General features: G+C 32.3%; 2 protein-coding genes across 4 annotated transcripts in view; one reads left to right on the forward strand and one right to left on the reverse strand.

Moving 5' to 3' along the window:
• The window catches only part of LOC149489823 (uncharacterized), a 105,200-nt gene that overhangs the window by 49,116 nt on the left and 28,618 nt on the right, over positions 1–27,466 (forward strand). The window lies entirely within an intron of this gene.
• Positions 1–27,466, reverse strand: part of LOC149489824 (uncharacterized) — a 58,482-nt gene that overhangs the window by 26,392 nt on the left and 4,624 nt on the right. For both annotated transcript variants that reach the window (XM_089714600.1, XM_089714599.1), the window contains exon 2: positions 17,874–17,956. The gene's annotated coding sequence lies outside the window, so the exon portion shown is untranslated. The remainder of the gene's footprint in view (positions 1–17,873; positions 17,957–27,466) is intronic.

The raw sequence follows: 27,466 nt of genomic DNA on the forward strand, positions 1-27,466 counted from the left end.
TGAATTAACATGTTCTAAAATTGTGAAATGAGTTCAGTTTTAAATTCGAGAAATATTGATTTCTTGAATACAAAATATATTTAAAGAAACTTAGGTTGGCCTTCAGGCAAAAGGGATCCTATCAAATGATAAACTTGACCTTGTATCTTAAAAGTAAGAATGAAAGGAGCATCTGATAATTGTTGAGCACCAAAGGATCATTTAAAACGCAATACTATAAGAGCTAATATTGTCTAAGAACTGTTTAGATTGCACATGTTCCTCTAAAACTTAAAAGTAGTGATTTCAAAGGTTCCGGCGTATCTTCAAACGAAAGCCGACTCCTTACTCCACTTTAAAGCATTACAAAAAGAACATACTACGTTAATATCGCCTATACAGAAGATGATCTGTAATCAATTGTGAGGTTATAAGCAAACCCACTTTTATATTATTTTGTCGGACCACACCACCGAATTTGTAGATTGATCTTCTATGTTTACCTCTAAGTCATTAAGACTATGTCGAAATCTGTCTGCAGTAAGACGGTCTCGGACTCGCTATTCGTCCGTTTAAAGAGACCAATAGTTTCAATTCTTAATCTTACATTAAACAAACTTATTAATCGTTCTTGTCTCAAATAATGGTAATATTCGCGTCCCTACTCTAGTCATTGCTTATGCTCATGTTCATCTTCGAGAGATCGAATAATATTATGGTGCACCCTATTATTTGTCAAACGGTCTTCATATTGAGTAAAATACAAAACCGTAATTTATTTTTCCTTACATTTTTATCATATCCTTTTCTAATGGGTTTCATCCTACTGCGATTTTTTTTTTTTGTTTCAAAAATTATCTACCCTGGTGTATAGGTAAATTTTCCACATAAAATGTCCTTTAAATTATGACGTATTATATTTTTAACCCCCGACGCAAAAAGACTGGTGTTATGTGTTTGACCGCTATGTATTTCTGTGTGTGTGTGTGTGTCTGTCTATGGCACCGTAGCTGGCTAACAGGTAAACCGAATTAGATGCGGTTTTTTTTGTTAGGCAGAATATTTTCCGACGCTGGTTCTTAGATAAAGTGTATCAAAATTGGTTCATCCACTTATTATACCTACATAGGGGTAAACGTGGGAATGAAAAAAATGAAAGTTATAATTTATTTTTAAAGATCGTCGGGAAGTTTATGAAATTATTTATTCCTTTTTCTATACACTTTTCTTCGTCTCAACGGTTTAGTTACGTGCTCTCTCTCTCTTCAGCCTTTAGTTACGTGCGTGAGACAGGAAAGATCTAATTTGGATTTGTTTCTGGATTTGATAAAAACTGAGTATCGATTAAGCTGATCAGTCGGCTACACCATAGATTATTAAAAACATCCGTTTAAGAAAGGAAGGAAATAGAATTTGCTCCTCTCCCCCCCCTGGTTCCTAAAAAATAATATGACATAATTTAAAAGAAATTTTACGTAGAATTAGTTAGGCATTTCTTTTTTGATTTTCGATATTATATACTAATCATAATTTTTAATTACAATAATATGTAGTAACTATTTGGTATAGGTTAGGCATTTCATTTCTTGATTTTCTTTAATAATTTGGTACGTAAGTTTTTTAGCTCAGTTTAGTAAGAAATTTTAATAACAATTCTTTTAATTATTTATGGTAGTACAACAGTACAGTATGGTTGTACGTATTTACTCAATAATTGTATGTTAAGTAGTAATTCAGCATGGGCGTAGCCACGGTGGGGCTGGGTGGGGCGCTTACCCTGGCTTTGATATGGTAGGTACTAATTGTGAAGGGGAGTGGGCGTGGGCGTGGGATTAGGACTGAACGTGGCATATGGCGTGGGAGTGCGAGTGGGCGCGGGAGTGGGAGCATGAAAATAAAAATGATTTTTTATTGTTGCCCCACCCTGAGCCCATGGTCATAGGTCCCATAGTCACTATTCCACGCGAACGAAGTCGCGGGGACAGCTAGTAGACAAATATAATCAGAAAGCTTTGAACTCCTAAGCTCAACCATAAAAGATAGACATTTATGATGTCGGGAGATATTTTTTATATAATATGGAGAACATTTCTTTCATACTTGATTTCTGTGTAGCTTTAACCATTAAGATACACGCATTAAGAACGCACACGCGACGAAAGCTTAAAAATGGAGTTGCTGCTCTGCTCACGAATATGAAAAATAATTGTACCAAGTTTCGTTTAAATCCGTCGAGTAGTTTTTGTTTCTATAACGGTTATACAGACAGACAGACGGACAAACATTTTTGACGTCGATGTCGATCTCTAATCACCTCGTGATAGTTATTTAGGAAATATTATATTTCATGTGCAGAATTGACCTCTACAGATTTAATATAAGTAGGTATACATATATTTAGATTCCAATTTCCATGTAATGTTAAATTCGACTATACAATAACTAACAGACAATGCAGGTTACTCTCGTTTCCGTAAGTTGAGGCGGCTACATATTCGGTCCTAATAACATGACTTTTTGTGAACGAAACGACAGCGCGGTTTAATTCGATGGCAACACCATCAGAAAAAAGGAAATATTTCTAACTTTGAAAAAATATTATGATTTACACTATTAATACTATTTTAACATTAACACAAAATATAAGACTGTGAGTGTGTAAAAATAAATCCAGCTAGTTTCACATCACACTTATGTTTATAATTAGGTATACGACATGAAAATATATTAATTACCAAGCAATAATTATACAGATAAATACTGAACAAAAGTATTAACAGTCAAAGTATATTTTTACTAACAACATGTAAATGATGAAGGAATAATAATTATCAACGAACTAACCTTTTTGTATTAGAGTCCCGCCTCGTGATCGAATTATTAAAACACGAAGATTTTTAAAAATGTAACCAATGAACACAATCAATATTAGATTAGGTTTATTCCTCTGAGGATTAACTGTAATGGTGTCTAGTTTGACTTAAAATAATATACATCTACCCTCACTTTTAAAAATGTAGTATATTCACACGAATTATATAAGCGCACCTTATAGGGAAGGGAAGATTTATTATGGGTTAAAGAGTTAAATAAATAAATAACATAATTATATTTAAATTATTAATTTTTAACATTGTGTTCAGTAGTGATAACATGTAAATTGATTTGATTTTTACGAAATCTCATAGATGGCGCTGAATCAAATTTGTCTTTATAGTACTTAGATTCTTTAAACAGTTTCTCTGCCCAAATTACGTAAATGACGTAGTTTTTATAGTGTAAAGCTAGATAATAGCATGGCTTACTCAAAAACAACATTTAAACATGAGTCTTTAGATTGTACGCTGTCGTAGTACACGGAATACGTAAGAAAAGTAAAGGTTCACAGCTCCTCCCCCGGAGGTGATAGCATGATAATATGTTTAAAAAAACCTCACACGACCTGTTAGTAATATTCATGCAAAATTTGAAGTCAATCTATGCAGTACTTTTCGAGATTAGCTCGGACAAACATACAGACAAACAGACAAACAGACAAACAGACAAAAATTCTAAAAACTATATTTTTGGCTTCTATATCGATTATAGATCATGGATTATGTATTCTTTTAAAAAAATATTCAATGTACAGTTTTGACTTTCCTACGATTTTATTATATGTAGTATAGATTATAATTCAGTGGATGCTTTATTTATTCAAAGTAAATAAAGTATGCATGCATTTGCATGTTAAATTTTATAATTTTTCACAGAATTTACAAATTAAGAGGTATATTTTCCATTTCATAATTAAAATTTACTCAGAATTTATTTCACTTTGTTTTAAAATACTCCTTGCTACTATTTTAAAAAGTGTTAGCGAAGCACGATAGCTTAAAATATTAAGCTAATTAATATAACTGTTCATTCTGTTTCACTAAAATAAAGTAAATATATAACAGAGTTGAGACAATATTTAACAAAGTAAGGAAAATCTCTGAAGGGTAATAACAAGCTATAAACTTAAAGGGTCTCAAAAGAATGTTGCAGAGTCGCGATCGAACGTCGCATTCTCGACGTATAACCATTTATTATAGAAGAGAGAACTACTATGATAACTAAATATTTGTCCTTTTGTACATCGTGCAACTGATGCTTACAAGATTTATTTACAACTCGACGGAAACTTTAGGTTTTACTGTTATTTCATAAGAGTCAACAAAAGCTACTAAAAATTGAAAGTTGAATATTCACGTTTTAGTTTGTGAATATGTATTCACAAATGCATTTTTCTGTTTATTGTGTGTATAGTTATGAAAGATTTTATTTATTCTATATATGTACATTTTTTCAAAGATAAAGAAGCAAACGCAGATGCGTAATTGCGTAGACTGGTTTTAACGACACCCCAGGCCCCAGCCAATAAGTATTCACAACACTTGGTTGCAAATGTGCTGCCATTGTCAAAAAGATAGGCAGAACAGATGAGATTTCCTTACAGAGGGGATATGACTTAATTCTGTATATTTTATTCATTTTTCCACAGTCACACACGTCTCAGACTAAAGTGGATGAAGGTTGAAATCACGACGCTAGAAAAATTAATGAAAGAATCTTAAATTCTTATTCTAGCTATTAACTAAATTACTTCACACTAATTGCAGCAATCCATAAACAAACACATCTAGGTCAGATATCTTAACAGGCACAGAATATTTTGTAAATTTTATTGCGATATTATTAAACTTAAAGCATAAAATATGTTTTGTTAGCTCATATTTTTAATGTAATATATGTATTTATATAACGTCTTTATTTATACATATTTTATATTCTACATTTATATGTATTTATGAAAAATACTTGTTATACTATTCTTGATTATATTTGATACGTAGACATTTGACACTTTAAAGTATAATAGATTCTAAAATCCGTGTCTCTGAATAGAAAGTTTTACGTAGTGCGTCAGTTTTATGTGCAATTGAATTTTATACGAGATTTTATCTTCGAGATTAAATATCGACTTCTCATAAAATTAGCTATTGTATTTATTACTTCACTGACGAATATATTACGCTCAAGAATTTAAAACCAAAGCAATAAAAGGACATATTCAGTGGAAACCCAATATTTTAAAAATTTGGAAAATCCAAAAGTGCACGCCTCATAATTTTTTTTTAATAAATATTTATTAATTATTATTTTTGTTTATTTAATAACAATTAAACCACATCGAATCAGACCCTGAAAAATGAAAGGGTTCTATTCCTGAGCATACTCAAGCGTAAGAGAAAAAAAAAGACTCGATTAGTAAAGTATTTCGGTCGCTATCGTGTTAACAAGAAAAAGGATCCGCACATACAGACACACGGACGTCCAAGACAGAACTTTTTTAAACTGTTTTTTAACTAGTTTAAATAACAAAAATGACATCAAAAATATCATGAACGTTAAAAATAGTGTTTTTTCTTAATATGTGTGTGTATGTATTATCTTACAAGTGCAATGTATGATACATAAAGACATTTTAAGTTTGAAAAATCAGATGTTTTGCGCGAAGTGACAGTAGTACCCACCTCAACGCTTCGCTTATGAGGCGTGCAAAATGTTAAAGTAAAACGAAATGAATATAAACAAGACATTGTACAATACGATCTTTAAATGCTAAAATTTCGTTAAGCTATTTTCAAAACGGGCTTAAAATAAATATAATTTGAAAGTCGCCTCGTGACCGGGGTTCGAACGTGCGAAGGGAATGTCCGCATCTCCCTCCTAACAATGATTTATCTCGATGGAGATATCCAATCTCCACAAAGCGAGATTTAATAAGGTCATGTGAATGAGGTGAAAGTATATTCTGATATTTACATATGACCTTTAAGAATCGTATTTAAACATTTTACGACTTCCTAACGATCTTTTCAAAGCTCAAATTTCCCAGCGTTATGTCAGCTGTATTAAACCACAGAATTGAATTCATGTTTTTATTAATTTCTAGGAAACCTTTTACTTGTAGATAGCCCATTTATCCAGGAAGGCTTTCATCAGGCTAAGACCAATAGATGCAGAGCATTGCGGTTAAAACCGCGGAGCACAGCTAGTATTAAGTATTGATTATAAATACAATATACTACGTAGGTACTTGTGTTTTAAGTGTCATAATAAAATTATAAAATTGAATAGTAAATATAATAAATCAAAAGTTTTCCAGTAAGAGAATCCCTTTTATGAACACCTATAAAAAACTTGATACACATATCTCTCAATACTTTTGATATATTTCTTTCATAGTTTTGGCAACGTCCGCTATTTTCCGTATTTCGTCAGCACTGCCATGTAACTATACATACTGAAATATTATATTACCTTTATTGTATTTTCTTTAAATTGTAGTTTTAGTAATGTTGTTACTTTATAATATTTATATACATAATTTCTGAGGATCATATATTTATAAGGGCTATATAATAAAGGCTCCACAATTTACATTAATGCAGTAAAAGAAGTATAAAGTAAATATGAAAGCATTGTCATTTCGTTTTGTTTTATTTATTTCCTCTGTCTCACTTAAACCATGCTCAATGTACATGTCAGAAAATCACATTGCTTTCTATTTATTCATATACAAATTACTGGTAGATGCTCAAAGCGATTTATGAATTGAAATTACATGCTGACCTCATGAATCAGTATGGGAAAACCCAATATATATAATAACCGCTCACAATGAGTATTCATATCAAAGTTATACCTATATCAAAATTCTAAAAGCATATACAGAACGATAGATGAAGTTATGTTCATTTATCAACGTCAAATTTAAGTATGTTTTCTTACCGTATCCATGTGTTATTTGAAATCCAAATAAAGAAATAATAAACTCAATCGGGAATTACTTTGTGACCGTATTTAAATATAATGTAGCAAAATATAAAACCATATGTTTCTCATTCCAGTAATGCTATAAAAATATATCTGTCACATTTTTTGTATTTTCAGCTTACGTGATACGACCTTTTGATAGAATTTTGTGGTATAGAGCTATTTTGCTTTGTATCCACCGCTATATATAATACACCAGTCGTTATTCAGTACTTTTTTTTAATGTTGCGGCATTGATATTACAGGAAAGGTCGGGAATTTAAATGTCGAAATTCGAACCTTACCTATACAGAGAAACGCGAAAACTTTTTGTTCAAACTCCACCCTTAGTTTACCTTTGGTCTTTTCTTTGTTTTTTATTTTTAATGAAAAATCAATCCTTACTCGATTATTTTTAATTAAGCAAGTTAAGAGTCACTACGTTGATGTTTTTAGGTCAAACAATTTTCTGTGGACAGAGTCTGATACTTTGAGTTATCTAAAAATAGAGTTAACCAATTATTAAACAAGCCCCCGTCCTCGGATACTTTGCGAGCTCTCATTAAACTTGCAATTGGGAGCTACTTCCTCCTTTTGTTCACAAAGTTAAGCATGTAATAAATTGTATTTATATCTATAATAAGCCATTTTGTAAGCCTGTTCGATGATTGAATTAATTTAAAACAAAAATTTTAACATTAATCCTAAATTACGTTCTGAAATATGACGGACGACGGTAAACATTATTTACACGTTTTTAACACATACAAATGAATTCTGTTATTATTTCCACGCTTTCACCCCACAATGGAATACTGTTTCTATAAAATACATCTGTTAACAGTTACACATGTTCAATTAAACGTTCGCTGTAATACACGAATGTAATAAGCCATTTAAAAGCACACCGGAACTGTGACCAGTTTCATTATCGAATGTCATCGGCTCTCATTTCAGGGCGGAAATGAGCCGGTCGAACATCGGCTTTCATTACAGAGGCCGCACCTGAATGTTCATTAAACGGAAAAACGCAATCAACGGGCACACGAGAGAACATTTTTAACTTTCCTCACGTTCCTTTTACGAATATTATTTTCAGAAAAAGAATTTCCCGGTCGTTCGTTTTAACGTGACGTTTAATCGTGGAATAGTAATTTTTAGAATTTTGTGTCAGTGCAAAATTTACATTCTCTTTTCGTATGCTTTTCGTTCATTTTACTTGAATATTCAATTAATGTGAATATGCAGGTAAAGATAATTGAAGCTGTTGAACTTTAGAACTCAATAATAGATTTGATGAAAGTGAAATTAAACAATTTGTTTATCACACATGTTACATATACAAGTACATATTATAACCATAGGGTGAAATGTTCTGTTTTTGTTCTATTTATAAGATCACTACCTGGATAAAGTAGATTAGTAAACCAATACTTTCATTCATAAAATGTGTAAGTATAGACGATATCAGAATGAATCGTAAAATCACGTTTATGTACTACGTTTCGATCATTGATACAAGGAAATAACAAAAGATCCCTAGTGAAACACTAAAAATACCTTCTCCGTATTGACCATTGAAACATTTATTATATACAATACTAGATTTCCGCCCGCGGCTTCGCCCGCGTTTTCAAAGGAAAACCCGCATAGTTCCCGTTCCCGTGGGATTTCCGGGATAAAACCTATCCTATGTGTTAATCCAAGTTACCCTCTATATGTGTGCTAAATTTCATTGTAATCGGTTCAGTAGTTTTTACGTGAAAGAGTAACAAACATCCATACATCCATACTTACAAACTTCATCATCACTATCATCACTACATAGTATAAAGCAAAGTCGCTTTCCCTGTCCCTATGTCCCTATGTCCCTTTGTACGCTTAAATCTTTAAAACTACGCAACGGATTTTGATGCGGTTTTTATTAATAGATAGAGTGATTCAAGAGGAAGGTTTATATATATAATAACATCCATTAAATAGTGGAGAAGTACTGTTATTTTTGAGGTTTCTAATGTGATGTCGTAAAAAATTACATTTTTTCCGCTTACATTGCAAACGCAGGCTGAACCCTACGAGTTTTATGAAAATAATGTGCTAAGTATTATACACATTGAAAAGGTCTACAGAAAAGTCCGCGATGGTATATGTCTATCTCTTATGGATAACCCACAATAACTCTTTTTTGTCATTTACTTTTTACGACAAATAATGGCTAATTTTCGATGCGATTTTAACCAATACAGCATTAATCCTTAACCAATTAAATACCTTGAATACATTGTTCATTTAATATAGATCTATATGGCCCTTTACACCGTATGATTTAAGTGAATATTTTCGAAGATATTACAGATTTAAAAATTGCGGGATGTAGCGTTTGCGGCGGTACCGGCCGCCCGGCTATCTATTTTATACCCACGAAGTCGGAGCGGGCCGCTATGTTTTTATATATAACGTTCACAGTTTTTCTGTAGTGTATTTAGTATCAGCATTGCATCCGTGCGAAGCCGGGGCGGGTCGCTAGTATTATATATGATACATATTGCATTTTTTTCATATAAAATGTTATTGTTTTCATTTTTCACAACTCTAGGATACTCTATGCAATTGGGAGCTTTTATCCAACATCGCGATACAATGTAAAGAAATAAAAGTTTTCATATAAAATCTGAATATCCTATTTTTAAAATATAAACCCAATACGATTTTCCTTGACGAAGCCATTTAAAAAAATCGTTACTGCTCCTTCTTAAAACTGAGTCATAAAATATTGATACTTCAAAAGTATCTGGAAACTTACTTAGGTATTCGATACGTGCGACCTAATTTTTACTTGGCAGTGATTTGTAGATATGTAATTTTAAATTTGATATTTCACTTCAAAAGCTCCACTGCATTCACTCGATCAATCACCCACATGACAACCTTCGTTAGGGTAAGTAACAAGGTGTGTAACAAAACGCCCATATTTGCTTTATAACGTAAAAAGTATAAAGTATAAATATGTATTTATTAAATATTATATTTATCGTCGCCTAGCACCCACAACACAAGCCTTAATTGAGCTTACTGTGGGACTAGGTCGATTTGTGTAATAATGTCCTATAATATTTATTTATTTATTTATTTATTTATTTTATTTTATGCGATCGTTCAACAATTCAAATTAAATAATAACAGTATTATTAAAAGAATATTTTTGAATGGGAATGTTGTTTGGGCCTGATACACTCCAGCTATGTATTGTCAATATTGTGTCTGAATTTGGCAAAAGATAACGAATCTGGAACACCGAACAACACATGTTCACCAAAAATATTCCTTTAATCAGAACAATTATCTTTGTAATATGCTTGCAATATTATATTATTAAAGTAGCCTTCAAACTAATACAGAATTAATATAACACCAAACGTTAATTCATCGGCACGTAAACACTTGACATATCACTACATAGTATAAAACAAAGTCGCTTTCCCTGTCCCTATGTCCCTATGTCCCTTTGTACGCTTAAATCTTTGAAACTACGCAACGGATTTTGATGCGGTTTTTTTTAATAGATAGAGTGATTCAAGAGGAAGGTTTATATGTATAATAACATCCATTAAATAGTGGAGAAATACTGTTATTTTTGAGGTTTCTAATGTGATGTCGTAAAAAATTACATTTTTTCCGCTTAAATTGCAAACGCAGGCTGAACCCTACGAGTTTTATCAAAATAATGTACTAAGTATTATACACATTGAAAAGGTCTACAGAAAAGTCCGCGATGGTATATGTCTATCTCTTATGGATAACCCACAATAACTTTTTTTTGTCATTTACTTTTTACGACAAATAACGGCTAATTTTCGATGCGATTTTAACCAATACAGCATTAAACCTTAACCAATTAAATACCTTGAATACATTGTTCATTTAATATAGATCTATATGGCCCTTTATACCGTATGATTAAGGGCCGATTTTTCAATGCCCAGATAAACAGCTAGATAGACTTTATTCTTCAGTTAACAAAATATTCAATTTTTCAATAGACGAATAGGACTTATCTATCGAATAACTACGTTATTTGAGGAATAAATCTATTTGCCGCTCCAACGGCCAGATAGCGCGCTATTCGACTGTTAGGCGTTTGAGTTGACAACTGACGCGTCAAATTTGAGATATTTTCGTATGTCATAACATAGAGCGTAGAATTATTAACAATTAAACCTCTTTCTATATAATTATTATCAATTAAAATCATATTGAAATTGATGTTTTTGATAGTACTGATGACCATGCCATTGAAAATTTGCCGAACGCAGCCTTTAAGTATGTCGTTTCCATCGTAAAATATATAAATTGAAACACAAATTTAACCAAACTCTTTACTCGAATCAAAACAACAATCAACAATCATAGAAGACAAGTGCACTCCTGACGTGAGTCATAATGACGGTTGTTGACATATTGCAAGATTTGACTCTATCCCGCTCTAACCTGACTAATTTAATATGTTTGTTTCGCCACTCCGAGAGCAGTGCTGCCAATATGGAAATATTTGGTCAGATAGTTATTCATCAAATAAATCACGATTGAAAAATAGGCGAGCCGTAATGAGTTAGATAAATAATTGAATAAATCTATTCGAGGGGTAGTTATTAGACTGTTTATCTCGCGATTGAAAAATCGGCCCTTAAGTGAATATTTTCGAAGATATTACAGATTTAAAAATTGCGGGACGTAGCGTTTGCAGCGCTACAGGCCGGCCGCCCGGCTATCTATTTTATACCCGTGCGAAGCCGGAGCGGGCGACGCTATGTTTTTATATATGTACAACGTTCACAGTTTTTCTGTAGTGTATTTAGTATCAGCATTGCACCCGTGCGAAGCCGGGGCGGGTCGCTAGTTATAGATAAAGGGAATCCTTCGTTAATTACAAAGGTCGGAAAGGGGAATTTCAGTTTCCCAATATCTACCAATCAACGTGTTCAATACCCGAATCTATCTCTAATCAACTAAATGTGTTGTTTCTTAACTTTTATAATGGAATATGAATATTACTGAATTCTAAATTGAGATTATGAGGAGGTATTAATTGTTTAAGTGGAAATAAATATTACAAAGAAAACACTGGGTTTAAAATCACTGAATAGATTATATATTTCTGATTTATATTTTTATATAGGTAATGACATTTTGTAGTATTCAATGGTAATTTTAACACTTATTCATTCATTTTAGAATGAAATTCATAGTACCTACATTACCTACAAACATGGCCTAGAAATAGTGTAATTAATAATAATGTGGTAATTTTTGGTTTTGTTATCTAAGGTTTTGTTTTATTTTTCGTTTTTAATTGAAATGTGTTTTATCGAATTATTTAATTTCCTACTTATATTCACAACTTCATATTTCCTACTTAGTTCAGAGTTATGGTCCAAAATAAAATATAATAAGCGGAACTACTTTGCTATTATAATTAACGTTACGGAATGGTAATGACGTGCAAGTTTTATTAAAAATGTAACAAAAATACTTCTAACGGAAAACTGGAATGTTCTCTTCAACGCGAACAATAATTAATGTGGAACATTGAATTACTGCGGGTGCTTAAACATTATGCTTTTCATTTAAAAATGGATTTCATAATATTTTATAGCGGAGCATGAAGTGAGAAATTGAAGCTTTCAACTTTACAAAATATAAAATGAACCTTTAAAATTGACATCCATACCAAATTCACGACGCTTTACTTTAATGTAAACGAAGTCTGTGTAAGTTTCAGCGTTTAACGAAATTATGTATGGCGAAGAAATTAACATAATTTAAGAGTGTTGAACGTTTTGTAGATAACCTTGGTAACCGATCTTTTCTATATATTTCTATTATTATTATGAAAAAATATTATATCTCTAGAATTACTCATCTCAATCGTATGCTATAAAGTTATACTTTTATGGATTTTCATTCACAGTCGTAGAGTTGAGCATGAGGCCCCTTTCAAATAACAGTCCTATTTTGTTTAACCAAACAAAAAAAATATAAACCAGTTGCCTAACTGAAACGAGCAATAAAACATGATAACACATTTTATGTGACTATATTTTTCGATAGGTACTTCTTGGGCAAGGGCCGTGGTAAATCTATACTAGGTAATAATATAAAACGTATTTTCAGCGCGCTATTCTTAGGAACTACTAGTTCGAATTGAAATAATATTTTTGTATTTAATAGCCCTAGAATATATTAAGGGGGCGCATAAAGCAAAATAACCAATCTTCTATTAGATGATACGTGTAATATGCTAGACCAAATCTAAAAAATAAAATACCTATATATCAAACTAGATGATATGTTCAACGATTCTGTTTAATCAAAAACATAAAATATTAAAATTTACTCGATAAAAAAAAATCACCAAGTTAGCTCTAATTTTCACACTTTTACGTTTTCTACTTGACATGGTAATACTTATTATGATTTTAAAGTGAAACTTTTATTACATCGTCTCAAACTTTTTGGTCTGTGTAGCGCATGTCGCGTGTATCGCGGCTGCCGAGTAGGTATACCTACTCGGCAGCCGACCGACACGCGACATGCGCTACACAAAGCAGTGTTCGGAACCGTTCGAACAGTTTCACTTTTACCGTGGTTTCATAAAACCACACAACATTTTTTTTTTCATAAACAATTATATTAAAACATTTGCAAGATATTTGTCAGAGCATTTTGTGTAATTACTTTTAGTTTTGGTTTAATCTGCGATAAACCACTTTTATCGTGACAAAATCAAACGTTTATCTCGAGAAAAAAAGAGCGCCAAAAGTGGTTTATCGCAGATAAAACCAAAACTAAAAGTAATTACACAAAATGCTCTGACAAATATCTTGCAAATGTTTTAATATAATTGTTTATGAAAAAAAAATCATAATAAGTATTACCATGTCAAGTAGAAAACGTAAAAGTGTGAAAATTAGAGCTAACTTGGTGATTTTTTTTTATCGAGTAAATTTTAATATTTTATGTTTTTGATTAAACAGAATCGTTGAACATATCATCTAGTTTGATATATATTTTATTTTTTAGATTTGGTCTTGCATATTACACGTATCATCTAATAGAAGATTGGTTATTTTGCTTTATGCGCCCCCTTAAGGACGACTTGGGTGCAACCGCGGGACACAGTTAGTACTCTATAAAATGGCCTAAGGCATCATTTAACAACAAAATGTTCTCAAAATTTACCGCTTATAACTTGAAGATTTTCATGCAATGACTTATCTGACTGATCTAACGTATGCAATCGTATGTATTACTAAAATCGTTTCAGTGCGAAAACAAAGGCATAAACCATCTAAACATCTAATTACCCATTTGTTGTGATGTGCCAAACTTTTCAAGTTATTTATAAAAGTTATAACCCTTATATTATCCAACATATATACATTTATAGCCACAAAATTCCTAACCTCCTTTTAGTTTTCCAATACGAAGCCTACTTACATAACATTATGCTAAACTACCTTAGAACAACCTAGCTCTACCCAGTGAAGCATTCATCTATGGTACGCTGACGCAATTTTTCTGCCGGCACAAATATCAACTAACAACTCTATTTTTGTGTAATATATTTTTAATGACGTACGGAATTACCTACTTTTGTATAACTTTAATGTTTTTCAGTTGCTGATACACAAGTAACTGTAATAATGATTTATCAAAGTGTCGTATTGATAATATTATATATCGAATAAACAAGACCGTACAACATACTTTGATTAAAATGAAATTTAATTAATTAAACAAGTTTGTTCAAAGACTTTGGGTACAAAGAAAACTTTCAAAAAGTAACAGTTACATTGTTAGCCTAAGGGCCGGTTAACACTTATCTAACGAAATAATTCTGTAACATCCACAACAAATAACGAAACATTAGATTACATTTAATTCAAAATAAACAAAGGAAATACTCGGAGCCACGGGAGTTAATTTTGTTGAGATAAATAACATGTCTTTGTATTTTAAAATCATAATAAAAGATAAAAACTTTTTGTCTCTGACCCAAAAACAACAAGTATAGCGCCAGCGTCCCCGAGGACGGTAGGTCCAGAGGACATGTTGTTGGGTTGAAACTAAATTTTCATTATTTTATTTATTTATTTTAATCTAGGCTTCACAGCGTATTTATTTTGTATTTTTTTTTTGTTTGAAATAAATCGTGCGATAAAATCGAACTATAACTACATTCATTCATAATGTAGATGTACGTACCCCACGGTATACGGATCCAAACAAAATTGGCATGCAATTCATCAAAACCTCTGCCTAAACGTGGTTATTTGTCACAATTGACCGAACTTTCAAAATTATATGAGATGAGGGATCAAGGCTTATCTTATGAGCTGCTCAAGGTAAGTGCACTCACGGCGAGGTCGAGCCTTGATGATAAAAAGCAATCTTCTTAATAGTGCGGTCCCGTGCCTTATCGGCATCGTAACCAGACCTCTGAGTTTCGACTAAATGACCATCTTGTTATTTTAATAAGCCCCTTCTGTATACACCTTTAGAAAACGGGCCACTTGTATTGCTTTTTAATTAGCATTATAAGCTATCTATTTTTGTAGCCTTGAAAGTGTTGACATTGTACTCGAAAGAATGGAACTTATAACAGATTTTGAAACTTCTAATAGAACTATAATTAACACAAACGCTTTTTTATTTAGAATATTTTTTAAGCTAGCAGTTACAATGAATCGTCCAACGAGGCTTTTCTTGGCAACACTTTCCGTTAAAGCGACATAACCGTTCTTTATTCCATATTTTACGTTTTAATAAGACGTATAGGACAATGCCAAATTTAGTATTAGTAACTCAGTTCAGACTGTGTTTAGAGGTATACATGCCATATTAAGTTTGGTTTATTGCACTAATAAGTATTAAAAAAACAAGCTTTGGTAGATGACCGCCCGGAAATAAAAAAGCGCCGTTTTCTGCCATTGTCTTTTGTATTTGTTTTGTATTCTTATGCATGGAAATGATTACTTGGGCATATTATTAAGTTACGTCCTTTGATTTTCCCTTGGTCAAAGGTAAAAGCAAATTCTTTCATCCTCTATTTCAACAATTTCGGGGTTGATTTTTGTGTGTGGTAATTTTACGGAGCTGAAGTTTCAAATGGGAGCGAAACTGATTGTATTGCCTCATATAACATGAAAAAACATACCACTTGAACAAATTGACCACAATACACGATTCATATTATTATTATATATAAACTGACGCAAAATAAATTACATTCTCAATAATGATTAAAGCCTAGAATAAAAGTTGTTAAAAGCCCAGTTGAGTGTATAATAGTGAGTGATTCACAAGCTTAACTCGAATTGTGTAGCTAACTACCAAAGTTCATTGATACAAACGATACACCGTCTACGTGCCCGCTGGCTCTGAAAACTTTTCCAACTACAATACCTATTGTATGGAAATCGAAACAATTATGAACGACCATTAACTGGTTTTGGCACCGACATCTCTTTCGTTTGTAATGTTATTTTTTAAGACCCCTTTTTTGTAGATAAGACAGATTTTATGGAACAGCTTTTGTTGTCCAATTTATATGCTCGATACATGGAACCTTTTGTTAAAATTTTCATATTTGGCATACATTATGACTTTGCAGAGAGGCTAAAAATGGAAATAAAGGGCATTCTTAGCTTCCAAATGTATGTTTTGAAAGAATAATATTTTTCTCAACACAAAACTTTAAATTAGAATATTTAATTGAAACGTTTCACACGTTGTAAAAGTACTCGAGGGCCTAAATAAACAATATGATAAATCTCTAACAGCTTATTTCGCACTTTTTGCCGTATATTTGAAATTTCCACACTTTCCCAAAGTGATCAGGTGGTACTTACTTCATGGTCAAGAAGCACTCATGAGAAAAATGGCAAGTAGGAAGTTGGAACTCTGCACTGCACTGGGATCTTTTAGTCTATTGTTAAGAACTGCACGCTATCCTCTAAATTACGTAACATTCACAAAATATGCCAAGATAAAAGTCCTTTCCGTTCAATCACGTAATTTTAGATTGCGAATAAACAACAGCGCATTGTTTGAAGTGCGTATTGAAGTGACGTAACAACACTTTCCTGACAAACAATAGCTTCAACACTATCGCTAAAACATTGTCTCTATTGTGCATTGCTACTTTAGCAGTGCTTCTCGAAACTGAAACTCGTTTAATATCTAGTGAATTACGTTTTACACGTGCGACGGCTTCAAAGGATTTATATTGCAATTGCACCCTTTTAACACTCGTTTTATTTTTAGCATGAAAGCAATGTTTCAGCCTGGCTGATGCTATGTGAAAGACGTATTATTTGCTACAAAATTGAAGTTATTTTGAATTTCAACACAATAGAAAGTAAATACCTATTAAAAGCATTGTTTAAAATGTTCTTAACTGAAATTTTATAATATTGTTATTATTTTTGTAACACAGTTATTTCCAGAATTTTTCGTGCTTAATAAATGACACCGATGCCATTCTGTTATTGCAAACAAAAACAGTCTAGATACTGTTTAAAATTGCATCGCCTAAAAAAATCAGCTTCGACATTGAATATAATTTTTAAAGTAACAGGGAAATGTCTTTCATAGTCTTATCAATGCACGTCAAGTACATAATTTATTTTAGTGTTTATATAGTGACCCCGAACGTAAAACATCCCACGCAAAGGGACCGAGCGCTTCATCAAATAATTTATAGTTATAAAATACATTGCGTTTTTTCATTATGAGTATTCCATAAAGAAGAACGTGGTATTTTTCTTTTTATTACATCGTATTACCACTTCCCATTCCTAATTCAAAACGTTGCCAAATATTCCGTAGATAAATTATTATTTATCAGCAAAAGCTATTAATGGTACAAAATTCATTCTCATAATCGGAAATCTATATTAAGTATACTTAGGATAATTGAATGCATGAATTCCAAATTATTTGATGATTTTAAGATTTTAACAGTATCTTACATCTTACCCTGATCTTACCTTTCAAATAGCTATTTCCTTCGATTTGACAATGAATAAACTTCATTATGTCGTGCCAGTAGTATAATTAAAGTTGCTGCAACCTAAAAAGAATAAATAGTTATTAAATTTTCATTCTGAAACAATGTAATAACAAGACAAAAAATATAATATAAAATACAAAACATTGAAGCTATTTTAACTTAGTAGTATGTACGTAAATAGTATTGTGTAACATTGAAAAGATCAAGACCTAAAACGGTCGCATTAAATCAAAGGAAATATTGTAACGCCTTTTCCGCAGCTTAACGCACGCAACCTTATACAACATCCGGTGCTGAAACTCGCCAAACAAAATGTACACGATATACACATTGGAATTTATGAATTTATACACCTTTAAATGTATACTGCCTTCACCGTACCGTGGTTGAAATATGACGTCACAAAATACAAAGCTAAGCTTTTGCTTTAATGTTCGGTAAAATTTTGAAAATGATTCTAAACTACTACACGAAAGAATATTTAAACAGCTGACCAATGTTCTGCCAATATTCGTATTACGTTTAAACTTTAACCTATCACTACTACATGGAAACTAAAAAATAAAAACAGTTATATCAAATGGAAACGTAAAATGTCACTGGAAAAAAATAAACGATGAACAGGTTAACTTGGCTTGGAAGCCATTTCATCGTACATTTTTAATCCAACCTGTCATACCTTGCGGTCGCCGACGGCCTGTCATTGGAATTGAACTTTTAACTTGTAGCCATATCTGATGTCCGAACGCTTTGTACGCGACATATAAAATGTAATAGATGAATACCAAAGGTACTAACGTTTTAAAAACATTGAACGTTTTAATTTTTTAACACAAAGACAAGTATTATGCAATCGAAATATTTGGTATTCAGATTTGAATGTCACAAGGTTATGTTAAACATAGCTGAATTAAAGCAAATCAAAAGCTTGGCTGGATCACGATTTAGAGCTAAATTTAGTCCGGAAATAGAAGCGCTATTGACGCTAAAGGCTTCGTTAATATAAGTCGAGACGGGCACGAACGGTCAATACTCTAAATATAACTCTGTAATGAAGTGGGGTTAATCCTGCCGGACGTCGCCTGCCCGCCCTGCCAGATATCCGCTGCAGACCTATTGCGTCCGATATATCGCTAATTTGTTCATGACAGAGCTATTTCAGTTACCTTCTGATCCGTGACTTTGTTAAATAGGTAAACTGAAATGTTTTAAATGAATTTGAAAATTTAAAAATGTATAAAAGTTTTCATTCATTCTTATTTTATTTGTTGAACTGATTCTTATCAAGAAAATAAGCTAATAATGAGTTTCGGGAGGAAAACGGTTTCTCAATGAAAGAATAACTACAAAATCATTCTCTATCTACCTCGAACGTCTGCCTTTATCATCTATCTCTGAGTTAAGTTGCTGACAGAATAATTTGTCCCATTAACATTCACTAGAATCTAGAATTCCCGGATTAGATCTTGTCAGAATCCCGTCGACAAAATGACAATCATTTTTCAGAGCGTAAAACTCATTTTCAAAGTGTCACTACAAGTCTGGCGCCAAATCGAAAAAACTAAAAGCACCCAAGACCTACATCCATTTGTCATGAAAATGTGCCCGATGCTTTATGGCACTTACATTCAGACATGTCCTTTAATTGCTACAATCGTCAGTCACAAACAGACCTCGTTAATTAGAAAGTATACTTATTAGTCCAACAGTTTTATGGGCTTTTTACGATTATTTAGCGTGTTTATATTCTCTAATGGGTTTCATTGAATCCCGTCTGTCACAGACTTTTCTATCCTTGAATGCTCGTTTCTATAATCAAGAAACGATTCGCTCCCCTCGCAATGTGCTTATTTTTGAGTGACTTAGCAAAAACGTAATCTTACTTACACCGTTTTTATTATTCTTACCTACGTTATGGGAAAATATCATCTTTTATATCCGATTTTTCAAACTGCTTGTAATAATAAATTATTGCATGAGTCACTTTAGGTATTTTTGTGTAAATAGCCTTTCTTTTTAGTTTTAGGACGACTGTGGTTTTCAAAATGTCTCATTTAGGGTATATTGACTTGTATATAAATTGAAAAACTTCAAATAATTGCACCACCAAAGTAACTATTTAATTATATTAATTGCATTCCATAACAAAATGAACAAATGATATAGAAAATCATAGATTGGTGTCAGCAGAGACAAAATACGCAACTCTGACAAGAAAGTTAAAACGGTTTGGACAATTATTAATGGTGAATTGGGCAAAATCCGATCAAACGATAGTACCATTAAACTTGTCAACTCTGGTAGGGTCATTGACAAAAGTGCTGATGTTGCGCTTGCTTTTGAAGATTTCTTTAGTAGTGTCCCTGCTAGTTTAACTAAGAATTTAAATTCGTCTTCAGCGCTTGCAGAGTCTTTATTGAGGGATCACGTTGCTGAGTGTAACAAATTATTTGAATTGCGACACGTGACTGCTGATGAAATTGTTAAAACCTTTAAAACATTAAATTTAAAAAAAACCTGTGATCTCTGGGGTATGTCTGTAAATTTAGTAAATAATATCATAGAAAACATTGCCAATCAACTAGCGTTTATATTTAATCAGTGTTGCGACTGTGGTATATTCCCTGATTTACTAAAGTTTAGCAAAGTTATTCCTTTATTTAAAAGTGGTGACCAAGAAGACAGTAATAACTATAGGCCAATTTCCATATTACCAACTTTGAGCAAAGTCTTCGAGAAACTAATTTTAAACCAATTAAATAGTCATTTTGCATCAAATGGTTTACTGCACGCCAAACAGTATGGTTTCACAAAGGGGCGCTCTACCACTGATGCCGGAGTAGCTCTTTTGTCACATATATACAAAGCATGGGAAAATTCAAAGAATGCTTTGGGGATATTCTGCGACCTTTCTAAGGCTTTCGACTGTGTAGAACATTCCACTCTATTACGGAAACTAAATTTTTATGGTATCAAAGGTTTAGCTCAGGATCTCATAGCTTCATATCTTCAGAACAGGGTACAAACCGTTGTCGTTAATGGAGAGAAATCTCGCGGTGCGCCGATTAACATAGGTGTTCCGCAGGGATCTATCTTAGGACCGTTTTTGTTCTTAGTGTATATTAATGACCTACCTTATTATTTGCAGGATATGTGTGAAATAGTACTGTTTGCAGATGACACCTCATTAATTTTTAATGTGGATAGACATGACACAAATGTTGACGAAGTAAACTCTGCTCTTTTACGCATATCCAATTGGTTTAATGCTAATAATTTACTATTAAATACAAAAAAAACAAATTGTGTAGAATTTATCCTCCCAAATGTAAAAAAGGTGAAAAGGAATATTATTTTAAACGGGGAGGTATTATACCCTGTGGAATCGACTGTTTTTCTTGGTTTGACATTAGATGAGAAGCTTCAATGGGGGGCCCATGTTACCACCACCGCTGCTAAGCTCAGCTCAGCTGCATATGCAGTTAGAAGAATAAGGCATCTCACCGATGAAGAAACGGCTAGATTGGTTTACTTTAACTACTTTCATAGCATAATGTCCTATGGAATTATGCTATGGGGCAGGGCTGCAGATATAGAAACTATATTTATATTACAGAAAAGAGCCATACGCTCTGTATATAATTTGCGTGCTCGAGACTCACTAAGAGATCTCTTTAAGAATACTGGTATCCTTACTGTACCGTCGCAGTATATATTTAATAATATTTTATATGTACATAATAACGCTTACTTACACACAAAAGTAGGAGATAGACATTGTTATGACACAAGAAACAGAAATAAAATTGAAATGCCATTATTCCGGCTAGCTAAAGTTAAAAATTCATTTATGGGCCAAGGTATACGCTTTTACAACAGAATTCCTCATAATATTAAAGAGTTAAGTAGTTCTAAATTTAAATCTTATATAAAAAATGTACTTGTCAAGAGAGCCTATTACAGTATTAAGGAATATATGGAAGATAAAAACCCATGGAGGGTTGTCGCGTAAAAACCACAGGACAGTTCTTTGGCATATTATGATAATATAATATTATGATATTATTACATATGTAATTTGTAAAATTGTAAATCTGACATGATTAAAAAGAGCAACTATGGAGTTTCTTGCCGATTCTTCTCCGTAGATACTGCTTTCCGAATCGGTGGTAAATGTTAAAATATGTACTTAATGACGTTTCAAAAGTGCTTCTAGAAGAAGTCTAATTGAATAAATAAATGTTTGAGTTTGAGTTTGAGCAAAATTGACTTTACCGTAATTAAAGCTGGAAAAACGCAAATTAATATTCCCTGTGGACGTTGTCGAGCAGCCATTTGCAAAACTGTCATGGTTCGGATAGCGCTAACTGCACACTCAGTAGATTTACTCGGTTACCTACATATCTCGTGTGTCGAGGAGACTTGAGGCTCCGTCACATCAGTACTTTTTAATTTAGGAGTATGTTTTTCATTAAAACTTGTACTGCGATACTTAAGCGCTCGTATGATGAATTAAAAGTGGCAAGGCACTTCTAAATTTGTATTTTTAAAACTCGGATTAATTCTGTGATATTATAGCATTAATTACTTTTAACTGAGGATAACTAACTGTTTTATGTATAATCCATACTAATATTATAAAGTGGTTATTGCTTATCAATCCGATATTAAAAATTCTTTTACTTACAGAAAGTCATATTTTTTTATACCGAGTCACCCCGAACGCAGCTGGGGGCAAGCGGCTATAAGTATCTTTTATAAAGCAAAACAATGTTCATAAATTATTTGGTATAATAAATACCTAAGTACTGTCACATAACCACCGCATAAGTATTTTAAATAAACCTATATCAATGTAATTTAAAAAATGCAGCCTAGTATGAAATAACTTCAGAAGAAGCAGTTGGAAATGAAGTTGAATAAAATTTATTTTTACTAATTAGAATGAAATAAGTTCTAGAATAAAACAATGTCATTTCCGGCAAACGTTGTTAAGACTGGGAGACCTTTGACCAAGTTTTTTACTACAATTCTTTGTAGAGTGCAGTTCAACTGAGCGTTGCTTGTATTTTGAACTTCTGGTAGTAAGCCATTGTTGCATACAGCTTTAATCTAAATAAATATATTTGAACAGCATATTTAGTATATTTTACATATTACAAAACATAAGAATTTATTTTTTAACCTGCAGAACAGGCTTGAGCGTAACAGTTTTAAATTTTCCAATAAAAATTCAGATGAAAATTCTTCAATTATAAAGCGAGTTGTTTTTTGTGGAATTTATCGACAATAAATCCCTATCAATAATAATCAGCCTTCTATTAAAATTTTATAAATCTTTTCCAATGTTCCCTTTCGAAATTTATTGGAAATATTATATTTATAGATATGTGATAGTTTGATCTTCCAAAGAAAGACTGAGTGTCGTAATTTTATAGATATACCTAAGTAGGGTAAAGTTAGTATTTAATTTGTATATTGTGTATTATTCTAGAGACAATGCTCTTACCAAAATCCAATGGATATTAATGTTGGGATATCTACCTACTGCTTTTGAGTGATATGTCAACACTACAATTTTTTCACATTAGAATAAACAAATATCAGTGTAAAACTTTTTACCATAAATTTCATTTCTTATCCTTTTATTCGTATTAAACAAAATTATGTATTTTAATTCAATCCGCAGTTCATTAACCCAGCAAGTAATAAATAACATACTTACTTTATGTAAATGATGAACATGTAACACGACAGCCACTTGTATATTGTTTTGGCACATGTGAAATCTACACAAATACTGCGAATGAAATGTTTTCACAGCGCCGCGGCCGTTGTGAAATTCATTTTGCATTCAACTCTATTTCAAGCTCACACCTATGAGGTTATCAAACTATTTACATATTGTGATACGTGTGTCGAATTGCTCGGATATATTTTCATTAGTGTGGCTTCTTCATATTAACATTCTATTTCGAATTGTACCTTTAGTAATTATAGATGAAGTTAATTTCCTTGTCTATTTGGATACTTTGATTTTTTAAATTTAAGATAATCATAGACTATAATTGTTTCCGTACGTACAGTGGATACGTAAGAGATGTATCATTTGTGATACGAAGTCTTACGCTCAGAAAATATCAACACATCTAGTACCTATATCACGATCTCCAATCTATTTACTACTGTTAAAACAAACAAAATAATTTGTAACTTCCCAAAAGTGTACGTACATAATTGCCCACCTGCTATAGCTTCACTTCTTTCATTGACAATTTACGAGGTAGCCACGTTTAGGTGTAGAACTATCGTAAGGCGTCATCAACACTCCCCTAACCTACTTTTAGAGTGACACCGGGTCAATGTCGATTACATGGCAATGTTTTAGCGCCAGCGTGGCTCCTAGCAAAATTCAGGTAAATAATAAAATGACACCAACCAGTAATGACTCCTTTCTACAAATAGATATTAATTATTAGTTATTACTTTTATAGACATAGAAATATGTTTAATAAAGTGTCAAGATTTTCGTAACCTAATATTTTTGTTTGAACAATATTATGTTACAAAGATTTTTCGTGAGTAATAAAAATATAAAATCCCCTAAATATTCTACTATTTTTAACGTCAAACTTCTTCTACCTATATTCGGGGTGGAAAATCAGCCCTGGAGGGAAACAACTTAAGTAAGTATATCTAAAGTATATCTTTTCTGCACTTTATAGTTTTTTTGTTTATGCACGCGGAGTAAAACAATTCTATAGGTACAACAATCGTCTGTTCGAAGTACATCATATTCTGAGTATATAAATACATATTCATAAAGCAGCACTCTATCCGTAATTAGAGAAAAATGAAAATGACGAATGTAGAATTGGTTGCGGTTAAGGCTCACGAGAACGAGTTCTGGCAGCGCGCCAACCCGCATCCCTGTCGCTTCACCCTCAAAGTTGCTGGCGTGCGTGATGTCACTACAAGGACGATGAAATCCTTGCTAACCGACGAAGGCTTTACTAATTGTTAACTAGATTCTTTAAAATGTTAAAACATTTCTTTATTATCGTGTAAAATACGGAATTCAATAGTTTCCTATTCTTCTCTATTTAAGAAAAATATGCATGATACATGTATTGTTTCTTCTACAAATATATCTGAGTCAGAACATGAATTGAACAATTTGTTCTCTGTGCAAACAAAGATTTACGAGAGTCTACAATTGCGTGTACTTCACTCAGTCGAGGGTGCAAATTGAATCTAAAATATGCACATCCTTTGTTCGGTATCTTTCTTACGTTGAGCTCGAGGTTTTCTTTGAAGACTTCCATTCCTGTAGCGCGTGTTCAAAGTATAATAGTTTAAACAACGCGAATAAAATAGCGAAATAATTTATATAACGTTTTAAATTCATACAAATGACTCACTCTACGTGTTTATTTCTATAACTAAATCCTTTGCATGACTCAATTGACACACGCTAAAATTATATCAGAAAAATGAATTTTCATTTGAAATTCCGATTGAACGTAGCGCAGTGGCTACGGGCCAAGAACCGCATCACGAATTAATGTGGTGTAAACTTTTCAACGTGCCAAATGAACCCCAGAAAAACTAGCTTTCATTGAATCATGGATTCAATGAAAGCTAGTTGTTTTTGCACTCGCTCTTTAGAGAAAATTATATGTCATATACAATTCATATCTTTAAAGTAAAATAATATAATAAGTCAATGCACTGTAGCAAAATAACATTATGCATTAAATCACTTGCATAAAAACGGCGTCTATAGCGGCAAATCTCATTGCATTCGGAATTAAACGACTTGAAGATTAGAAATATGAAAACCGTTTACGGATATTCAACAACATTTTATAAATGGAATTTAACAGCGCGCTACATCCAGGAGCGATATAAAATTTAATAAAACCCCCCCCAACGTGTTGCGTTGATGACGGCCTCGAGGCTGGAGCAATACTCTCCCTCCGAGGAATCATAGATGCATGAATAAGTAAATCGGCGTGGGTTTTGCTGCTAAACTTATACATTCATATGTTACGTATTTGCGCATCACGATATCCGAAATATATATTATTATAATTATAATAATATAATATTCGAAATATCCGAATAAAACTTATGTACAGCCATTGAGATAATATTACTACGTAAATCTCAATGTGTACAGCGTACATTGTTATGTACAGAAATAAATTGGGAAAAGCCGATTTCCCTTCATACTATATATATATGTACTTAATAATATGAAGTATTTGTGTCTTACTAATGTTATTTAGATTCAATATTTTACGCAAATAAAACAAAAATATAAGTGCGCCCAATTAGGCTTTAAATCCTCAACCTACGCCCACCTCCACTTAGATAATATTGAATCAATATTCTTCTCACAAAACAATATTTTACCGTAAGTTTGTCGACCTTACCACTGAATGGTACATTCAACTTACGCGATTGCTTTTATATTATGTATCTTTTATCTATTTGTATTTTTGTCCGTCTGAATCTAATGGTCATTAGGGATTCATGAGGACATACTTACGTAAATTACGTTTTACCATGGACAAAGTATAAATAGTTGAACGAGAACGTACTAAGTTTTATGGACAACGTGATATTGTGGATAATAGTATTATTCGAAAGTGAACATATAAAAATGTACGCATTCATATATAAATTATTTATCTCATGTTTTGATTACAAATTTCACAAATTTCAGACGAAGATTTAATGAATTAGCTCACTCAAAATGCTGAATCTATGTTATAAAGTCATGACATTGCATTTGCATCATCCTATACTATTTCCTATATTATTTCTTATCCCCTAATAATGCAATATAGTTTTGAGTCCGGTTTAATATACACAAAAAATACTTTTAACTATTATATAAATCGTTTAATCATTAATAATATACTCATTGTTTTTAACTGCCCTAATTAACTGCTCCAATTTAATTGCTCCTCTAATTATAACTAAAAAACAAAATCTTCGATGAGCCTATTCAGTCGTTCATAACAAAGCCAAGTGTAATTCAACTGACTCAACTAAGGCTGAACCAGTTCAAGTTGACTCGCACAATTCAGTAACAATTTAGAGCGTAGTGCAAAATCAATAGTTCGACTATTGTCTTATCAGATAATAATTGCGAATGGCGATTCCTTTTTTATAAATACACATGTGTAAGGAAGTTTATTAACGGTGTTATATTTAATGAAAATGTTCGTGGTTTCACCCACGTGGTCAAAAGATATTGAATAGAAGAGATTGATAGACCGTGGTAGAAGGTAGCTTAACCATCTTCAGATACAAAAATCATACCATAAAATAGCTCCATTGCGAAAGTAAGACAAAAAAAACAAACAAAACATAAAGTTAAGCATAGTTCTAAACCGCCTAGAGTTAGTTATAAAAATATCAAGCACGTCAGAATTATACCTGTATATTAAACTCTCTTTTTTTGTTGAAATTTATATTTTTTATTGATTATTTTTCCGACCCAAATATCGACCAATAGAATTGCACCATTCGATGTCACGTGGTACAACCTACATGGTA

The sequence above is a fragment of the Colias philodice genome, chromosome 3 (genome assembly GCF_061535455.1).
Source record: "Colias philodice isolate Cphi_HAF_F1 chromosome 3, ilColPhil1 Martin Lab GWU primary, whole genome shotgun sequence".
Classification (NCBI taxonomy): Eukaryota; Metazoa; Arthropoda; class Insecta; order Lepidoptera; family Pieridae; genus Colias; species Colias philodice.